Source organism: Tamandua tetradactyla, chromosome 24, assembly GCF_023851605.1.
Source record: "Tamandua tetradactyla isolate mTamTet1 chromosome 24, mTamTet1.pri, whole genome shotgun sequence".
Classification (NCBI taxonomy): domain Eukaryota; kingdom Metazoa; phylum Chordata; class Mammalia; order Pilosa; family Myrmecophagidae; genus Tamandua; species Tamandua tetradactyla.
The window spans coordinates 36,179,327-36,200,643 of NC_135350.1; the positions used below are offsets into that span (position 1 = coordinate 36,179,327).

Below are 21,317 nucleotides of genomic sequence, written 5' to 3' on the forward strand. Positions count from 1 at the left end.
AACCAGAATGCCCCAAAATACGTGAGGAATACACTGCAAACAATGAAAAGGGAAATAGACACATATACCATAATAGTTGGAGACTTCAATTCACCACTCTCATCAATGAACAGAACATCTAGACAGAGAATCAATAAAGAAATAGAGAACCTGAATATTACTATAAATGGGCTTGACTTAACAGACATTTATAGGACATTACATCCCACAACAGCAGGATACACCTTTTTTTCAAGTGCTCATGGATCCTTCTCAAAGATAGACCATATGCTGGGTCACAAAGCAAGTCTTAACAAATTTAAAAAGATTGAAATCATACACAACACTTTCTCGGATCATAAAGGAATGAAGTTGGAAATCAATAATAGGCGGAGTGCCAGAAAATTCATAAATACGTGGAGGCTCAACAACACACTCTTAAACAACAAGTGGGTCAAAGAAGAAATTGCAAGAGAAATTAGTAAATACCTAGAGGCAAATGAAAATGAAGACACAACATATCAAAACTTATGGGATGCAGCAAAGGCAGTGCTAAGAGGGAAATTTATTGCCCTAAATGCCTTTATCAGAAAAGAAGAAAAGGCAAAAATGCAGGAATTAACTGTCCACTTGGAAGAACTGGAGAAAGAACAGCAAACTAATCCCAAAGCAAGCAAAAGGAAAGAAATAACAAAGATTAGAGCAGAAATAAATGAAATTGAAAACATGAAAAAAATAGAGAAAATCAATAAGACCAGAAGTTGGTTCTATGAGAAAATCAACAAGATTGATGGGCCCTTAGCAAGATTGACAAAAAGAAGAAGAGAGAGGATGCAAATAAATAAGATTAGAAATGGAAGAGGAGACATAACTACTGACCTCACAGAAATAAAGGAGGTAATAACAGGATACTATGAACAACTTTACGCTAATAAATACAACAATTTAGATGAAATGGACAGGTTCCTGGAAAGACATGAACAACCAACTTTGACTCAAGAAGAAATAGACGACCTCAACAAACCAATCACAAGTAAAGAGATTGAATTAGTTATTCAAAAGCTCCCTAAAAAGAAAAGTCCAGGACCAGACGGCTTCACATGTGAATTCTATCAAACATTCCAGAAAGAATTAGTACCAACTCTCCTCAAACTCTTCAACATAATCGAAGTGGAGGGAAAGCTACCTAATTCATTCTATGAAGCCAACATCACCCTCATACCAAAACCAGGCAAAGATATTACAAAAAAAGAAAACTACAGACCAATCTCTCTAATGAATACAGATGCAAAAATCCTCAATAAAATTCTAGCAAATCGTATCCAACAACACATTAAAAGAATTATACATCATGACCAAGTAGGATTCATCCCAGGTATGCAAGGATGGTTCAACATAAGAAAATCAATTAATGTAATACACCATATCAACAAATCAAAGCAGAAAAATCACATGATCATCTCAATTGATGCAGAGAAGGCATTTGACAAGATTCAACATCCTTTCCTGCTGAAAACACTTCAAAAGATAGGAATACAAGGGAACTTCCTTAAAATGATAGAGGGAATATATGAAAAACCCACAGCTAATATCATCCTCAATGGGGAAAAATTGAAAACTTTCCCCCTAAGATCAGGAACAAGACAAGGATGTCCACTATCACCACTATTATTCAACATTGTGTTGGAGGTTCTAGCCAGAGCAATTAGACAAGAAAAAGAAATACAAGGCATCAAAATTGGAAAGGAAGAAGTAAAACTATCACTGTTTGCAGACGATATGATACTATACGTAGAAAACCCAGAAAAATCCACAACAAATTTCTAGAGCTAATAAATGAGTACAGCAAAGTAGCAGGCTACAAGATCAACATTCAAAAATCGGTAGCTTTTCTATACACTAGTAATGAACAAGCTGAGGCGGAAATCAAGAAACGAATCCCATTTACAATCGCAACTAAAAGAATAAAATACCTAGGAATAAATTAAACCAAAGAGACAAAAAACCTATATAAAGAAAACTACAAAAAACTGCTAAAAGAAATCACAGAAGACCTAAATAGATGGAAGGGCATACCGTGTTCATGGATTGGAAGACTAAATATAATTAAGATGTCAATCCTACCTAAACTCATCTACAGATTCAATGCAATACCAATCAAAATCCCAACAACTTCTTTTTCAGAATTAGAAAAACCAATAATCAAATTTATCTGGAAGGGCAGGGTGCCCCGAATTGCTAAAAACATCTTGAGGAAAAAAAACGAAGCTGGAGGTCTAGCGATGCCGGACTTTAAGGCATATTATGAAGCCACAGTGGTCAAAACAGCATGGTATTGGTATAAAGATAGATATATCGACCAATGGAATCAAATAGAGTGCTCAGATATAGACCCTCTCATCTACGGACATTTGATCTTTGATAAGGCAGTCAAGCCAACTCACCTGGGACAGAACAGTCTCTTCAATAAATGGTGCCTAGAGAACTGGATATCCATAAGTAAAAGAATGAAAGAAGACCCGTATCTCACACCTTATACAAAAATTAACTCAAAATGGATCAAAGATCTAAACATTAGGTCTAAGACCATAAAACAGTTAGAGGAAAATGTAGGGAGATATCTTATGAATCTTACAACTGGAGGCGGTTTTATGGACTTTAAACCTAAAGCAAGAGCACTGAAGAAAGAAATAAATAAATGGGAGCTCCTCAAAATTAAACACTTTTGTGCATCAAAGAACTTCATCAAGAAAGTAGAAAGACAGCCTACACAATGGGAGACAATATTTGGAAACGACATATCAGATACAGGTCTAGTATCCAGAATTTATAAAGAGATTGTTCAACTCAACAACAAAAAGACAGCCAACCCAATTACAAAATGGGAAAAAGACTTGAGCAGACACCTCTCAGAAGAGGAAATACGGATGGCCAAGAGGCACATGAAGAGATGCTCAATGTCCCTGGCCATTAGAGAAATGCAAATCAAAACCACAATGAGATATCATCTCACACCCACCATTATCAACAAAACAGAAAATGACAAGTGCTGGAGAGGATGCGGAGAAAGAGGCACACTTATCCACTGTTGGTGGGAATGTCAAAGGGTGCAACCACTGTGGAAGGCAGTTTGGCGGTTCCTCAAAAAGCTGAATATAGAATTGCCATACGACCCAGCAATACCATTGCTAGGTATCTACTCAAAGGACTTAAGGGCAAAGACACAAACGGACATTTGCACACCAATGTTTATAGCAGCGTTATTTACAATTGCAAAGAGATGGAAACAGCCAAAATCTCCATCAACAGAAGAGTGGCTACACAAACTGTGGTATATACATACGATGGAATATTATGCAGCTTTAAGACAAGATAAACTTATGAACCATGTAATAACATGGATGGACCTAGAGAATATTATGCTGAGTGAATCCAGCCAAAAACTAAAGGACAAATACTGTATGGTCCCACTGATGTGAACGGACATTCGAGAATAAACTTGAAATATGTCATTGGTAACAGAGTTCAGCAGGAGTTAGAAACAGCATAAGACAATGGGTAATTGAAGCTGAAGGGATACAGACTGTGCAGCAGGACTAGATACAAAAACTCAAAAATGGACAGCACAATAATACCTAATTGTAAAGTAATCATGTTAAAACACTGAATGAAGTTGCATCTGAGCTATAGGGTTTTTTTTGTTTTTGTTTGCTTGTTTGTTTGTTTGTTGTTGTTGTTTTTTATTATTATTACTACTTTTATTTCTTTTCTTTATATTAACATTTTATATCTTTTTCTGTTGTGTTGCTAGTTCCTCTAAACCGATGCAAATGTACTAAGAAACAATGATCATGCATCTATGTGATGATGTTAAGAATTACTGAGTGCATATGTAGAACGGTATGATTTCTAAATGTTGTGTTAATTTCTTTTTTTTTTCCTTTCCGTTAATAAAAAAAATTAAAAATATATATATATATATAAAAAATAAAAATTAAAAAAAAAGAGTAAATGCTGACTTACTGAAAAATTCTTTCAATGAACTTCTGTCAATCCAGAGTCAAAAAAAATTCCTTGATACCACAGTGAGTTTCAAAATATGAAGTCAAAAAAAAAAATCAATGGGGCCATGTGGTGGCTCAGCAGGCAAGAATGCTTGCCTGCCATGCCAGAGGACCCCAGTTCGTTTCCCAGTGCCTGCCCATGTAAAGAAAAAAAAAGAAAAAAATCAGTGGAAAGGGATTGTTCATGTGAATCACTTAATTTGCTCACACACAAAAAATGACTATTGGCATATAATAACCATCCCCTTTTTTAGTACTTATAATATTCCCAGTAACATCTTAATTACTTTGCATGTTTTATACAGAAAATACATATCTTTAAGCCACTAGGAGCCCAATCTTTCCTTCTAATACTATTTCTAATTCAATCTTTTTCTTTTAACATACTTAATGAATGTTTACAAAATATAACATTAAGAACATTCATGGTTTGATAATACTGAAACTATGACATTCTGGGACCAAGACAGTCAAGTGTAAAATTTTTAAAGAAGAATAAAAGAGCTTGTGATTATAATAAAGGAAGATATTAGAGAATATTTTAGCCCTACATAAAATAGCAGCTAAACGGATTTTTAGTGATAATCTGCACCTCTTATTCATATCCAACTCTAGTCTTAAATCCTAAAACCCTCACTTGGAGTCCTCATTTGACGACTTGGCAATTAAGTCACAAACCAAACAGGCTACTTTACCTTTTCACATCTTAGTTTCTTCAGTGATGTTACAAGCAAACAGAATAATCGCACAAAAGATAAGCATAGCATTTAACAGCTTATTTGGCATGTCATTAGAAAACGATTTTTTTAAAAAAACCTAGTATCCTACAAATCCTGGGTTGTTTTCTAGTGTTTCTGCCATCCATGATTTCCACACATGAACCCATCAAACTGCCTCTTGTGTCCTTACTATTGTTCTTTCTGAAGGTTTGTGTAAAGCTCTGCCCTAAGACATACTCTCACCAAAAGCTGTGTGTGGGGAGGGAGAGTTTGAACATAAATTGAAGACATGGATTCACTGTCTCAAAATCATGTATGAATGGCACTGAGCTACACCTACAGACGTCTTTAATTTGCATTACTCTTAAATAGGAAGGGCCACCTCGCTCAAGGATCATCTTCCCTGCCACTGTCACAACACAGTTGATAAAACTCAACAACCTGAAAGAATGACAAACGGCTCCTTCCCTTCTTTCCTTCTTTCGTTCTATGTATTTCTTGTGCCTGAGAATCCTATTCCTGTGGCTGTGAGGATGCAGAAGAGGAAGTCACTATTCCCACTAGGTTGGATTATTGGGTGGGAAATTTTCCTCTTGTTTTCAGCTTGACTTCAGAATGTGTTTTCACAGAGAGGCCGTGTTAGGAATGTTGGAAAGACACTGCAGTATGGTAATTGCTTTGCTGCATTATATTAACTACATAAATATTGGCTTTGTGAGTTAGCATCAAAACTACATTACTATACATGAAAAACAGTCCTTGAAGGAACATTCTGAGATTAAAAACCCCAATTTAAAAATCTGCTTTGGGAACTATATAGATTAAATACTATACATAGTCGAAATCAACAATGAGTTACAAGCATAAAGAAAATAATTTTATGAGTTATCTAAGATACGTTACACTCACTTTCAATTCTGTAAAGGCAATTTTTAACATTAAATTCTCTAATGGCAAAGGAAGGAAAGCAAGGAGGGAAGATGGGAGAGTTAGAGGGAAGGACGGAGGAATCTTTTGGAACTAGACAACACCTGTTTTAGTACTTTATACTGAATCATATAACCTGAAATTCTGGACTTTTCAAGATGAATGATATTATGATAGCAATTATTATAATATTTCTATTATATGAATATTTCAGTATAACTATTACATTTATTAGATCTGTGTTTTATCAGAGATTGCAGTTTTAAATAGTATGGTTGTAAGTGACATATTTTAAAGCTGAATGTGAATGTCTCAGGGTCGCCATATACAAGGCTGCTAAGTAGCCACTCAAATTAAGTACATTATTGCAAAATATCTGAAGGCCACAACAGCACCAGACCTGTATTTAAACTGCTAAAAATGCTGTAAGAATATAATAGAACTACTTAATCGGAGCCTCAGGATAAGGATATTATTGCCAGAAGATAACAATGCATTTTATTCTATGTATCTATTCAATCAAGAAAATGAAATACAAATGATGGCCAGTTTCTTTCTCTTACAGACGTGTAGTAGAAGAGATTCTTATCCCTGAGATCATTCAATTAATATTTGAAAGAGTAAAACAACTGGATTCTGCATTTAAGTATCCTCATTATACTTGGAAAGATACATTTGATTCTGTAATAACCCTAGACACAAACTTACAGTAGAATACAGAATATTTTATTTTAATATCTCACAAGTTCTTTCACCGGAATTCTAGAAAACACAGCAATATAGATAGAAATGATTTTTAAGCGATTTTTTTGTATGCTGGATGGTGGGGTTACATTTCATTCTTTTTTCCAAGTGAGTATTCTGTTATTACAGCACCATTTGTTGAATTTTTTTATTTGTTTGTTTGTTTGTTTTTGTGTTGCTTTCTTTGTTTGGGAAGTGCGTGGGCCAGGAATCCAACCCGGGTCTCCCTCAAGGCAGGCAAGAATTGTACCACTGAACTACCCTTGACCACCTTAAGTGATTTTTGATGTAATCACACAACAATTATACATTTTAGTTTCTGTACCATTATGTTCAAGAAAACAAATAATTATTAACCAACCCTAAGTTTATACTGGTGAAACTTAATCACTTACGACAAATTCACCAGTTACTTTTTTTTGTCTTAATTACAGAAATTGTGGGTTTACAGAACAATCATATATAAAATACAGGATTCCCATATACCGCCCTTTTATTAGCACCTTCAATGGTGTGGGACATTACAGGTTTTTTCATACCTAGTAAACAATGCATATGATCTAACTTTCATACATGCACATATACACTCACATTATTTTAACGTTAAAATAACCTTTCTTCAAAGCAGATTTTTCACATAAAGATCCATTTAAAAACTTAAAGTCTGAAATATATAATTAATTTTAACATATTGCCCTCGCAATACAGCCAGGTTATCTTATTTTGATATAATTAATGTATCCCGATTTTACTACTTTTGGTACAATTATTTGAAGAATTTTTTTTTAATGGTCAAATAAAGGATTACAAGTAATTCATGTCCTTTTCTCCCAGCAAAAGTCCTAAAGGTTTAACTTTTCAGAAAGTTAAAGATTATATTACACAAGCTCCTGGGAAATAAGACTATACTGGATGTTATTTTTAAACTAGTTTCATAGTTATCATGATGGAGGAAAATTTTGTTTTATTTAAAATTAGGCGGCTAGGTAAGGGATATCAGAAAAGCAAAACAAGCTTTGTTTAGTGGGAAAAGAACTGGAATTTATTAAGAGTACTGCTTTTTTATTTCCTTTGGAAGTAGTAAATTCTGAATTATACACCAATATAGAAAGAAGATGAAGAAAGGAAAGCTATAGTTAATAATGATCGAGATAACCTTAATGCTATGGAGAAGAATATTAAATGCTCAGATAGATACAGATATAAATGTTTGATTTCTTATCTAGAAATAATCCAGTAAACTCAAGCATCCTGAACACCACACAAACCCAGAAGGAAAAAAAAAGTGTGCTAGACAGCTATGTATACATTGAATAGTAGATTTGTTAACTGACACCAGATGGAGAAAAAGCAAGTTTAGAAACATACAAAAAACTATAAAAAGTATTCCAGTAAATACGAAAAAAGTACAATCTTTAGGATGTTCTAGTTAATTCTAATCTTGAAGTAGGGTGGGACAACCAAAATGATCCTAAATTTAAAACATTCTGTAATAAACCAATTTTTAGAAAATTAATATTCAGTGAAATTTCTAACCCTAGTTAATACAAGAATGTCTCCCCCCAAAAACTAATCAATATTTTTGGGAGTCAGGCTCTTAAAGTAAACAACCCAAAATGCAATGCAATAAATTGCGAAGTGAAACTTTACAGCATGCAAAAATTGCAGGATATCATTATGAAGGTGATGTTGGAAAACTGCTCAAAGTCCACACAAAGCCCTTGACAAATTAAAATGGAAGGCTTAGACTAGTTAATTATTGAAGAAGACAAATTTGACAAGAATTGTTACAGAATTTAGGCAACAGAAGCGTATGCTTTGCGCATTACAGAGCATACTGTTGAGGAAATTGATAAGGCCTCAAATGTTTATTAGAAGAAATCTTCTTGATGATGGTGGTCTGAAGGCCAAATGTGAATTGAAAGCTGATGCATCTTTCTATTACATCTTTAACTCTGAAGAATTACTTCCCTAAAACAACACTTGAGCATTCTTTATTCAGTTCATGGATTGGATTCATAATTGTAATTATCACCTAAAATAAATCTAATTTTTTTTTTCAGAAAAAATTCCACTTTGCTTTTCTTCCAAAATACTTACATAAATGCTGGGACCCATTTTGGATGTATTTAAGTGGCTTTTTTGGAATCAATTAACCTCCTGCATTTTAAAATGAGTATTCCTAACGGACTGGGCCAAGATCTGTTATAACTTTCAGAGTTTTCTTAAGGGGATGCATTTTAGCGAATGCACATGAAAATTTCACTTATACTGTGAGAACACCTCATTAAGCAGCGCTGGTCCAATTTTCAGTAACCATTATCTCTTGCTTAGATAACACAGAAGGCGCTAACAACACGCTCTGCTTCTACTCCTGTCCCTCCACAATCTTTCTACATATTGTGGAGTTTGTGTGTATGCGTGTGTGTGTGTGTGTGTGTGTGTGTGTGTGTGTGTGTGAGTGTTTTAATATCTTCATCACCCTTCACTTGAAGTTTTGAAAGACTAACATTCCTAACATTTAAAATTAAATTCAAATAAAGTAACAGTGTGCTAAGCCCAGCTTCTCTGATCCCACAGATTATTCTCCTTACTTGCTCTGTTTTTGTTTTTGTTTTTTAATTTCTATTGACCATACCAAGCTTAATTGCACCTTAAAGCCCTTTCATTTAATCTCGCTTCCCCAGGAAACCTCTCTTTCTGCATTTCTACATGGCCAGCATGTTATTATTCAGATCTCAGTTTAAAATTTTTCAGATCACTCTATATATCAAATTGCTTTGTCTCCCTACCTCATCACTCTGTTTGAGCACACGCAAACACCCCACACATCCACTTGGTTATACTCATTACTCAAACTAACCAACCAATCGTCTTGCTTACCCACCTATTACCTGCCTTTCCAGGTGGGAGTGTGAGCGCCACATGGCCGGGGCATGGTCTTACTCTCTATGGCTGCCCCAGCATTCAGAACAATGTCTGGAATGTAGAAAACATTAAAAAATACGTTTGTTTAAAGTATCAATGAATATCATTAAACTCATGAAAGTAATGTTAGAAAACTGCTCGAAGTCCATAGTTGAAAAATTATGAGCTACTTACATTTTCTTTTACATAGATTAATAGTTAGTTTAGTTCATTTCAGGGACTTTGAGTGCTTACCACCAAATTACCTTCTTGGGAGCATCAATACCTTTCTTTATTTGCTTGCATGATTAATTTCAGGGTTAACATTAAAGGGAATTTTCTGAGGTCTCTCAGAAGTGAAGTGATCTCAAATATTTTTATAAGTCAAGGAAACTATACTCCTTGCTACCTTAACGATAGTAAAAAATAAATAACAAATAGGGTGAGTAGGGAGAAGTCAGGAGAGACAAAAATGGACCCTTAGCATTTGCGTTCAGATGAATATTACCACAGGAGAGCTGACAACAACTTGAACTACATCAGATAGGTGTTAAAACCAAAGAAAAGGAAAGGTCACATGCTTATTTTTTAATCAGCTTTATTCCATTATACAGTTTTGTGAGGAAATGAAGATCATTTTATATGCTCTACTACCCATCTGAATTTAAAAATGGAAAAGCAGTAGCCAAGATGGCAGTTTAGCAATGTGTGCATTTTAGTTTGTCCTCCAGATAAACTCCTAAATAACCAGAAACAGTACAGAACAGATCCTGGGGCCATGACAGTGACCAGACTCACAGTGTACCCTAGTCTGGACGAGCTGGATCGGCTGGGAGCCTCCCCAGAACCGTGAGTTCCCCAAGCCGTGGTGGCCGATGCCCCCCCGCCCCCCACAGGCTGCTTCCCAGTGGGGAAAGGAAAGAGAATTTAAAGCAGCAGGGGCTGAGCTCAACCAAACACCAGTTATGGCATTAATTAACAAATTCTGACTACTAAAAATAGGCCCCCAGCTCAGGTGAACCTAGTCAAAGTGGAGGTCGCTCATTGCGCTAACAGAAAAAGAAAAAAAAGAAAAGAAACAGAGGTTTTTGTGGTTGGTTTCTACAAAGGTTTGACTGCCTCTGGATTAAGTGGCAGGATTTCTCAGGCTGCACTGCCCCAGGCATAGGCAGAAACAAATCCTTTCAGGGCTTGTTTCCCATGCCTTCAAAAGGGGAGGGGTGAAGCCCAATTCAGTAGGAATCGTTCCCTCAAGGAATTCAGACCTGAGGGCTTGGTAATTTGAAGCCATTAAAACCAGCCTACAACCTCTGCTCTGTCTCCACCATGCCCCCAGTGGGGAGAGGCTTCCAAAGTTAAAGATGCAGCATCATCTTATGTTGGTGGGATCGGCAGGAAGACAAGCACCACATACTGGGCAGGATGAGAAAAACAGAGCCCAGAGACTTCACAGGAAGGTCTTTTAACCTGCTGGGTCTCACCTTCAGGGAAAACTGATGCAGGTGACTCCTTCCCCCTGATAGGAGGCCAGTTTGTTCGGGAAAAAACGGCTGGGGTCTATAATACCAACGTAGACCCTCCTAAGGGTGGGGGGGGAAAGGCACCATACAAGCAGAGCAAGAAACAAGAAGAATTCTCCTCTGTTAAACAAAACCTAAGCTAGAGTTCCAGAAAAACCTGAACTGAATGTCAAAGAACAGATAGACAACCAATTTATCCAGTAAGAAAATACTAGGTAAGAGAAGTGAAAGCAAACTCCAGAAGAAACTAATTAAGGTAATCAAATGTATAGAAGCCAACACAAAATAACAAATCACACCAGGAAAATTGAAGATATTGCCCAGTCAAAGGAACAAACCAGCAATTCAAATGAGATTCAGGAGCTGAAACAATTCATTCAGAATATAGGAACAGACATGGAAAACCTTATCAAAAACCAAATCAATGAATTGAGGGAGGATATGAAGAGGGCAAGGAATGAACAAAGAGAAGAAATGGAAAGTCTGAAAAAACAAATCACAGAACTTATGGGAATGAAGGACACAGCAGAAGAGAGGGAAAAAACAATGGAAGCCTACAATGATAGATTTCAAGAGACAGAACATACGATTTCTGAACTGGAGGATGGATCATCTGAAGTCCAACAAGAAACAGAAACTATAGGGAAAAATATGAGCAGGAACTCAGGGAATTGAATGATAATATGAAGCGCACAAATATACATGTTGTGGGTGTCCCAGAAGGAGAAGAGAAAGGAAAAGGAAGAGAAAAACTAATGAAAGAAATTATCACTGAAAATTTCCCAACTCTTGTGAAAGACTTAAAATTACAGATCCAAGAAGTACAGTGTACCCCAAAGAGAATAAATCCAAATAGATGTTCTCCAAGACACTTACTAGTCAGAATGTCAGAGGTCAAAGAGAAAGAGAGGATCTTGAAAGCAGCAAGAGAAAAGCAATTCATCACATACAAGGGAAAACCAATGAGACTATGTGTAGTTTTCTCAGCAGAAACCATGGAGGCGAGAAGACAGTGGGATGATATATTTAAATTACTAAAGAGAAAAACTGCCAACCTAGAATTCTATACCCAGCAAAATTGTCCTTCAAAAATGAAGGAGAAATTAAAACATTTTCAGACAAAAAATCACTGAGAGAATTTGTGACCAAGAGACCAGCTCTACAAGAAATACTAAAGGGAGCACTAGAGATAAATACGAAAACACAAAAGAAAGAGGTGTGGAGAAGAGTGTAGAAAGAAGGAAAATTAGATATGACATATGCAATCAGAAAGTACTACCTGTAAAGTAATAGCACTAAAAGTTAATGGATTGAACTCCCAAATCAAAGGACATAGACTGGCAGAATGGATTAAAAAACAGGACCCATCTATATGCTGTCTACAGGAAACATATCTGAGATGCAAAGATAAACATAGGTTGAAAGTGAAAGGTTGGGAAAAGATATTTCATGCAAATAACAACCAGAAAAGAGCAGGAGTAGCTATACTAATATCCAACAAATTAGACTTCAAATGTAAAACAGTTAAAAGAGACAAAGAAGGATACTATGTACTAATAAAAGGAACAATTCAGCATGAAGATATAACAATCATAAATATTTATGCACCAAAGCAGAGTGTTCCAAAATACATGTGCCAAACACTGAAAAGAGAAATAGACACCACTACCATAATAGCTGGAGACTTCAATTCCCCACTCTCATCAATGGACAGAACATCTAGACAGAGGATAATAAAGAAACAGAGAATCTGAATATTACAATAAATGAGCTGGACGTAACAGACATTTATAGGACATTACACCCCACAACAGCAGGATACACCTTTTTCTCAAGTACTCATGGATCATTCTCAAAGATAGACCATATGCTGGGTCACAAAGCAAGTCTCAACAAATTTAAAAAGATTGAAATCGTACAAAACACTTTCTCAGATCATAAAAGAATGAAGTTGGAAATCAATAATAGACAAAGCACCAGAAAATTCACAAAAATGTGGAGGCTCAACAACACACTCTTAAACAACAAGTGGATCAAGGAAGAAATTACAAGGGAAATCAGTAAATATCTCAAGACAAACGAAAATGAAAACACAACATATCAAAACTTATGGGACGCAGCAAAGGCAGTGCTAAGAGGGAAATTTATTGCCCTAAATGCCTATCTCAAAAAAGAAGAAAGGGCAAAAATTCAGGAATTAACTGTCCACTTGGAAGAACCAGAGAAAGAACAGCAAACTAACCCCAAAGCAAGCAACAGGAAAGAAATAACAAAGATTAGAGTAGAAATAAAAGAAATTGAGAACATGAAAACAATTGAGAAAATCAATAAACCCAGAAGCTGGAACTATGAGAAAATCAATAAGATTGATAGACCCTTAGCAAGACTGACAAAAAGAAGAAGAAAGAGGATGCAAATAAATAAGATCAGAAATAGAAGAGGAGACATAACCACTGACCCCACAGAAATAAAGGAGGTAATAACAAAATACTATGAACAATTTTATGCTAATAAATACAACAATGTAGATGAAATTGACAACTTCCTAGAAAGGCATGAACAACCAACCTTGACTCAAGAAGAAACAGACGACGTCAACAAACCAATCACAAGTAAAGTAATTGAATCAGTCCTTAAGAAACTTCCCAAAAAGAAAAGTCCAGGACGAGATGGCTTCACATGTGAATTATACCAAACATTCCAGAAATAATTAGTACCAATACTGCTCAAACTCTTCAAAAAAATTGAAGAGGAGGGAAAGCTACCTAATTCATTCTATGAAGCTAACATCACCCTCATACCAAAACCAGACAAAGATACTACAAAAATGAAAACCACAGACCAATCTCTCTAATGAATATAGATGCAAAAATCCTCAACAAAATTCTAGCAAATCGAATCCAGCAACACATTAAAAGAATTATACATCATGACCAAGTAGGATTCATTCCAGGTATGCAAGGATGGTTCAACATAAGAAAATCAATTAATGTAATACACCATATCAACAAATCAAAGCAGAAAAATCACATGATCATCTCGATTGATGCAGAGAAGGCATTTGACAAAATTCAACATCTTTTCCTGTTGAAAACACTTCAAAGGATAGGAAAAGAAGGGAACGTCCTTAAAATGATAAAGGGAATATATGAAAAACCCACAGCTAATATCATCCTCAATGGGGAAAAACTGAAAACTTTCCCCCTAAGATCAGGAACAAGACAAGGATGTCCACTATCACCACTGTTATTCAACATTGTGTTGGAAGTTCTAGCCAGAGCAATTAGACAAGAAAAAGAAATACAAGGCATCAAAATTGGAAAGGAAGAGTAAAACTATCACTGTTTGCAGATGATATGATACTATATGTCGAAAACCCTGAAAAATCCACAGCAAAACTACTAGAGCTAAAAAACAAGTACAGCAAAGTGGCAGGTTACAAAATCAACACATAAAAATCTGTAGTGTTTCCATACACTAGTAATGAACAATCTGAGGGGGAAATCAAGAAAAGAATTCCATTTACAATTGCAACCAAAAGAATAAAATATTTAGGAATAAATTTAACTAAAGAGACAAAAGACCTATTCAAAGAAAACTACATGAAACTGTTAAAAGAAATCACAGAAGACCTAAATAGATCTTAGGTCTTCTAAGATAGAAGGTCTATAGACCTAAATAGAACACCAAATAGTGTTCATGGATTAGAAGACTAAATATAGTTAAGATGTCAATTCTACCTAAATTGATTTACAGATTCAATGCAATACCAATCAAAATCCCAAAAACTTACTTTTCAGAAATAGAAAAACCAATAAGCAAATTTATCTGGAAGGGCAGGGTGCCCCGAATTGCTAAAAGTATCTTGAGGAAAAAAAATGAAGCTGGAGGTCTCACACTGCCTGACTTTAAGGCATATTATGAAGCTACAGGGGTCAAAACAGCATAAAGACATATGCTGTACTGGCATAAAGACAGATATGTTGACCAATGGAATCGAATAGAGTGTTCAGATATAGACCCTCTCATCTATGGACATTTGATCTTTTATAAATCAGTTGAACCAACTCACCTGTGACAGAACAGTCTCTTCAATAAAGGTGCCTAGAGAACTGGATATCTATATGCAAAAGAATGGCAGAGGACCCATATCTCACACCCTATACAGAAGTTAACTCAAAATGGAACAAAGTTCTAAACATTAGGTCTAAGACCATAAGACAGTTAGAGGAAAATGTAGGGAAATATTTTATAAATCTTATAATTGGAGGCAGTTTTATAGACCTTACACCCAAAGCAAGAGCACTGAAGAAAGAAAGAAAGAAATGGAAACTCCTCAAAATTAAACACTTTTGTGCATCAAAGAACTTCATCAAGGCGGGCCGCGGTGGCTCAGCGGGCAAAGTGCTTGCCTGCTATGCCGGAGGACCACGGTTCGATTCCCGGCCCCAGCCCATGTAACAAAAACGGAGAAACAGAATACAATAAAAACAAGAAAATGTTTAAAGATGTTTCCCTTTCTTCCTTCCTTCCTTCCTTCTATCCTTCCTTCCTTCTCTCTGTCTTTCCTTTAAAAAAAAAAAAAAAAAAAAAAAAAGAACTTCATCAAGAAAGTAAAAAGACAGCCTACACAATGGGAGATAATATTTGGAAATGATATATCAGATAAAGGTCTAGTATCCAGAATTTATAAACAGATTGTTCAACTCAACAACAAAAAGACAGCCAATCCAATTACAAAATGGGAAAAAGACTTGAACAGACACTTCTCAGAAGAGGAACTACAAATGGCCAAAAGGCACACAAAGAGATGCTCAACTTCACTGGCCATTAGAGATATGCAAATCAAAACCACAAGGAGATATCATCTCACTCCCACCAGAATGGCCATTATCAACAAAACAGAAAATGACAAATGCTGGAGAGGATGTGGAGAAAGAGGCACACTTATCCACTGTTGGTGGGAATGTCAAATGGTGCAACCACTGTGGAAGGCAGTTTGGCAGTTCCTCAAAAAGCTGAATATAGAATTGCCATACGACCCAGCAATACCATTGCTAGGTATCTCCTCAAAGGACATAAGGGCAAAGACACAAACAGACATTTGAACACCAATGTTTATAGCAGCATTATTTACAATTGCAAAGAGATGGAAATGGCCAAAATGTCCATCAACAGACAAGTGGCTAAACTAACTGTGGTATATACATACGATGGAATATTATGCAGCTCTAAGACAGAATAAAGCTATGAAGCATGTAACAACATGGATGAACCTTGAGGACATTATGCTGAGTGAAATTAGCCAGAAACAAAAGGACAAATACTGTATGGTCTCACTGATATGAACTGACATTAGTGAATAAACTTGGAATATGTCGTTGGTAACAGAGACCATCAGGAGACAGAAATAAGGTAAGACATTAGGTAATTGGAGCTGAAAGGATACAGATTGTGCAACAGGACTGAATGTAAAAACCCAGAAATGGACAGCACAATACTACCTAACTGTAATACAATTTTGTCAAAACACTGAATGAAGCTGCATGTGAGAATGATAGAGGGAGGAGGGCTGGGGGCATACATGAAATCAGAAACAAAGATAGATGTTAAAGATTGAGATGGTATAATCTAGGAATGCCTAGAGTGTATAATAATAGAGACTAAATGTACAAATGTTAAAAATGTTTTCACATGAGGAAGAACAAAGGAATGTCATTACTGCAGGGTACTGAAAACAGATGGTAATTAATATTTTAAAATGTCACCTTATGTGTGAGACTAAAGCAAAAAATGTTTATTTGCTACAAAATTTATATTTTGAAAAGTGCATTTCCTAATATAACTCATGTAGATAGTTTGATTGAATGTCATAAGTACTTGGAATCTCAGGTAGGACATGAGAGTTTGTTGGTTTGTCCACAGTGATGCCCTGAAGAATCCCAGAGTGATTCAATCAGTGAGTGGAAAAGTATTTGCAAGGGAGAAATTCAACTTCCCCAAGTTGAATTCTTGATATTCTCACAAGCAGTGTGGACAACCAAAGCTATAGGCTGAGCCCCCAATCTTGGGGTTTGCTCATATGAAACTTAACCCCACAAAGGATAGGTCAAGTCTACTTAAAATTTAGGCCTAAGAGTCACCCCCAAGAGAGCCTCTTTTGTTGCTCAGATATGGCCTCTCTCTCCAGCCAACACAACAAGAAAACTCACCACCCTCCCCCTGTCTACGTGGGACATGACTCCCAGGGGTGTGGAACTTCCTGGCAACATGGGACAGAAATCCTAGAATGAGCTAAGACTCAGCATCAACAGATTGAGAAAAACCCTAGAATTAATTGAAACTCAGCATCAAGGGATTGAGAAAGCCTTCTCAACCAAAAGGGGGAAGAGTGAAATGAGACAAAGTGTCAATGGCTGAGAGACTCCAAACAGAGTCGAGAGGTTATCCTGGAGATTATTCTTACACATTGAGTAGATATCACCTTGTTATTCAAGACGTAAGGAAGAAGCTGGAGGGAACTGCCTGAAAATGGAGCTGTGCTCTAGTAGCCATGTTTCCTGAAGATGACTGAATAATGATATAGCTTTCACAATGTGACTGTGTGATTGTGAAAACCTTGTGTCTGATGCTACCTTGTCAACAGACGAGTAGAATATATGGAATAAAAATAAATAATAGGGGGAACAAATGTTAAAATACATTTAGTTTGAAATGCTAGTGATCAGTAAAAGCTAGGGGTAAGGGGTATGGTAGGTATAAGGTTTTTTTCTCTGTTTTCGTTTTATTTCTTTTTCTACTGTCTTTTTATTTCTTTTTCTGAGTGGATGCAAATGTTCTAAGAAATGGTGAATATGCAACTAAGTGATGATATTGTGAATTACTGATTATCTATGTTAATTTTTATTTCATTTGTTAATTTTTTTAATTAATAAATAAATTTTAAAAAATGTAAAAGTACAAAAATCAAATTCAGGAATAAAAAGATTTTCTGGCCCTACTACAAAAAAGGCTAACATATTTATTAGTCAAAATATGAATCTGTGTTTTAAGATATATTCTTTGGGCAGGCCACAGTGGCTCAGCAGGCAAAGCTCTCACCTGCCATGCTAGAGACCCGGGTTCTATTCCCGGTGCCTGCCCTCGCAAAAGATATATATTTATTTTCTTTTAAAGTATTGTTTCCTTTTCTATCAGCATTAACTTTATTTCATGCCAAAATTATCCAGTTGAGTGAATTCATACATTATCAATATAAACATGATATAATGTTGTACATAGAAAACATCTACATATCTGTATGTTTCAATTTCTTCTTATTATTTAATATATTTTATAAGGTTTATGTTGGGTTGAAGATCATCTACATCATTTCCTTTTTAAATTTCAAAACATTTATCACAAAATAAATGCACATTCAATCTAGTGACTCTAATTTTAAGTCTATCCTAATTCAAAGGTTTCATTTTAGGGTATGATACATATGATAAAATACTTTTAATCTAATAAAGGTACTAATTTAGCTAGTCAAAGGCAAAAAATTCACATAGAAACCTAGAAATTATTAATCTAGAGGAATTCCTAAAATTTTGTCTTATCCCATATCTGTAACTAAAGAGCCAGAGATTCAAATTATATTAAATTTTCCAAAATACATTTAACCAAAGGCTCCTTATATGCAAATAATTATAGAAACTCACAAAATACACCAAAATTTCCTATTGCTCCAATAAATACTAAAGTATGACCCTACTCTTTAGTATCAGTGTACCTAGAGATGAAATTATTCAGACAGCATCTTGTTAAATGAATGCAATGAATGAAATGAAAATTTCCATTGAGTTAAAAAAAAGTGCCACCCCAATAACTCATATCCTATAAAGTTAAATCTCTATAAAATTTACAGAGTAAGATTACAGCAATAGATTTTTCTTTAAATAACCACTACCTGTTCCAAGAATAAAATTATGTCCCATCCTTACAGGTAGCCTCAGTATGCCAGGCTTTTATCCTAGCTTATTTAAAGTTTTAGAGGCATCTTAGGTATATATTATATGTAAGAATGTTTAATGACAAAATATGTAGCTATACCACTGTATTTTTGAAACCTCATGAATACAATACCAGATATTATAACACAATATCAATTTACAGAAAATACGAGATCTTTTCTTATGGGAAAGAAAGGCACAATAGAAAGGGTGAAAAACACAATGGAGACATACAACAGCACGTCTGAAGAAGCAGAAGAATAGATTAGTGAACTGGACGACAGGACATCTGAAATCCTACACACAAAAGAACAGATAGGGAAAAATAGCAGGGTATCAAAGAACTGAATGTCAATATGCAGCAAATAAACATACATGTTATATATGTTATGTACATGTCCTAGAAGGAGAAGAGAAGGAAAGAGTGGGAGAAAGAATAATGGTGATAATAATCACTGAAAATTTCCCAACTCTTAAGAAAGACATAAAATTACAGGTCCAAAAAGCAGAGCATACTGCCAAGCAAAATAGATCTAAATAGACCCACTCCAAGACACTTACTAATCAGATTGTGAAATATAAAAGACAAAGTGAGAATTCTGAAAACAGTAAGAGAAAAGTGATATATCACATACAATGGAAGCTTGATAAGACTAAGTGAAGTTCTCTCAGCAGAAACTAGGGAGGCAAGAAGACAGGGGTATATTATATTTAAGACACTGAACAAGAAAAACTGCCAACCAAAATTCTATATCCAGCAAAATTGTCCTTCAAAAATGAGAAAGAGTTTGAAATATTTACAGACAAACACATACTGAGAGAGTTCAAACAAATGACCTACTCTACAAGAAATTCTAAAGGGACAGGCAGATAGGAAAAGACGGGTGAGAGAGGTTTGGAAAACAGTGTAGTAATAAGGATTTGCAGTAAGGGAAACTAATAGGGTAAAAAGAGAGAAAAAAAAATAGGATACGACAGAAAGTACGACCTCTACAGTAATAACATTAATTGTTAATGGATTAAACTCCCCAATCAAAAGATATAGATTGACAGAATGGATTTAAAAAACAGGATCAATCTATAGGTTGTCTACAAGAGACTGATTTAAGACCCAAAGACAAAAACAGGTTGAACGTGGAAGGCTGGAAAAAGATATTTTAGGTAAACAACAACCAGAAAAGAGTGGGTTAGCTGTCTAATATCAGACAAATGGTCTTCAAATGTAAAACAATTAAAAGAGACAAAAAAGGAAACTACATATTAATAAAAGGGACAATCCATCAAGAATACATGTTAATCATAAATATCTACACACCATGTCAGAATGCCCAAAATACATGAAGCAAAACACTGACAACACTGAAAGGACAAGTAGACACATCCACAATCATAGCTGGAGACTTCAACACAACACTCCAAACTTCAGTGGGTAGAACATATAGCTAGAAAGTCAATAAGGAAACAGAAATACTGAATAATATGATAAAGGAACTAGACTTAAAAGATATTTACAGAACTTTGCACCCAACAATACCAGGATACACATTTCTCTCAAAGACTCATGGATCATTCTCCAGGATAGATCACATGTTGAGTAACAAAGCAAGTAACAACGAATTTAAAAAGATCAAAATTATACAAAGCACTTTCTTGAATCATAATGGAATGAAGCTGGAAATCAGTAACAGGCAGAAGACTGGAAAACTCACAAATATATGGAGGCTAGAGAACACATCCTTAAATAGTCAGTGGACCCAGGAAGAAATCACAAGGGAAAACATTAAATACCTCGAGACAAATGAATAATGCAAATACAACATATCAAAATTATGGGATGTGGCAAGGACAATGTTGAGAGAGAAATTATTGCCCTAAGAGCCTATATATCTAAAAAAGAAGAGCAAAAATTGAGGAATTCATTGCTTGCCTGGAGGAACTAGAGAAAGAACAGCAAACTAACCCCAAAGCAAACAGAAGGAAAGAAATAAAAAAGATTAGAGCAGAAATAAATGAAACTGAGAACACGAAAACAATAGAAATAATCAATAAAACCAGAAGTTGTTTCTAGAGAAAATCAATAAAATCTATGGACTCTTAACTAGGTTGAAAAAGAATTTTTAAAAGTATGTAAATTAATAAAATCAGAAATGGGAGGGGGGACATAACTACCGACCCTGAAGAAATAAAGGATAATGAGAGGATGCTATAAACAACTATATGCTAACAAACAAGACAATTTAGAAGAAATGAACAGATTCCTAGAAAAACATGAACAGCCAACACTGACCCAAGAAGAAACAGAAGACCTCAATAAACCAATCACAAAGAAAGAGGGTGAATCAGTCATCAAAAAACTACCGAAAATGAAAAGTCCAGGACTAGATGGCTTCACATGTAAATTCCACCATACATTCAAGAAAGAATTAGTACCAATCCTGCTCAAATTCTTCAAAATAATTGAAGGGA

General features: G+C 35.3%; 1 protein-coding gene across 5 annotated transcripts in view; it reads right to left on the minus strand.

The window, feature by feature from the left end:
* CCSER1 (coiled-coil serine rich protein 1) overlaps window positions 1–21,317 on the minus strand; it is a 1,450,145-nt gene that overhangs the window by 1,304,750 nt on the left and 124,078 nt on the right. The window contains exon 2 of one of the 5 annotated variants that reach the window (XM_077142860.1): window positions 9,321–9,412. The exons of the other annotated variants lie outside the window; for them this stretch is intronic. The gene's annotated coding sequence lies outside the window, so the exon portion shown is untranslated. The remainder of the gene's footprint in view (window positions 1–9,320; window positions 9,413–21,317) is intronic. 5 annotated transcript variants of the gene reach the window in all.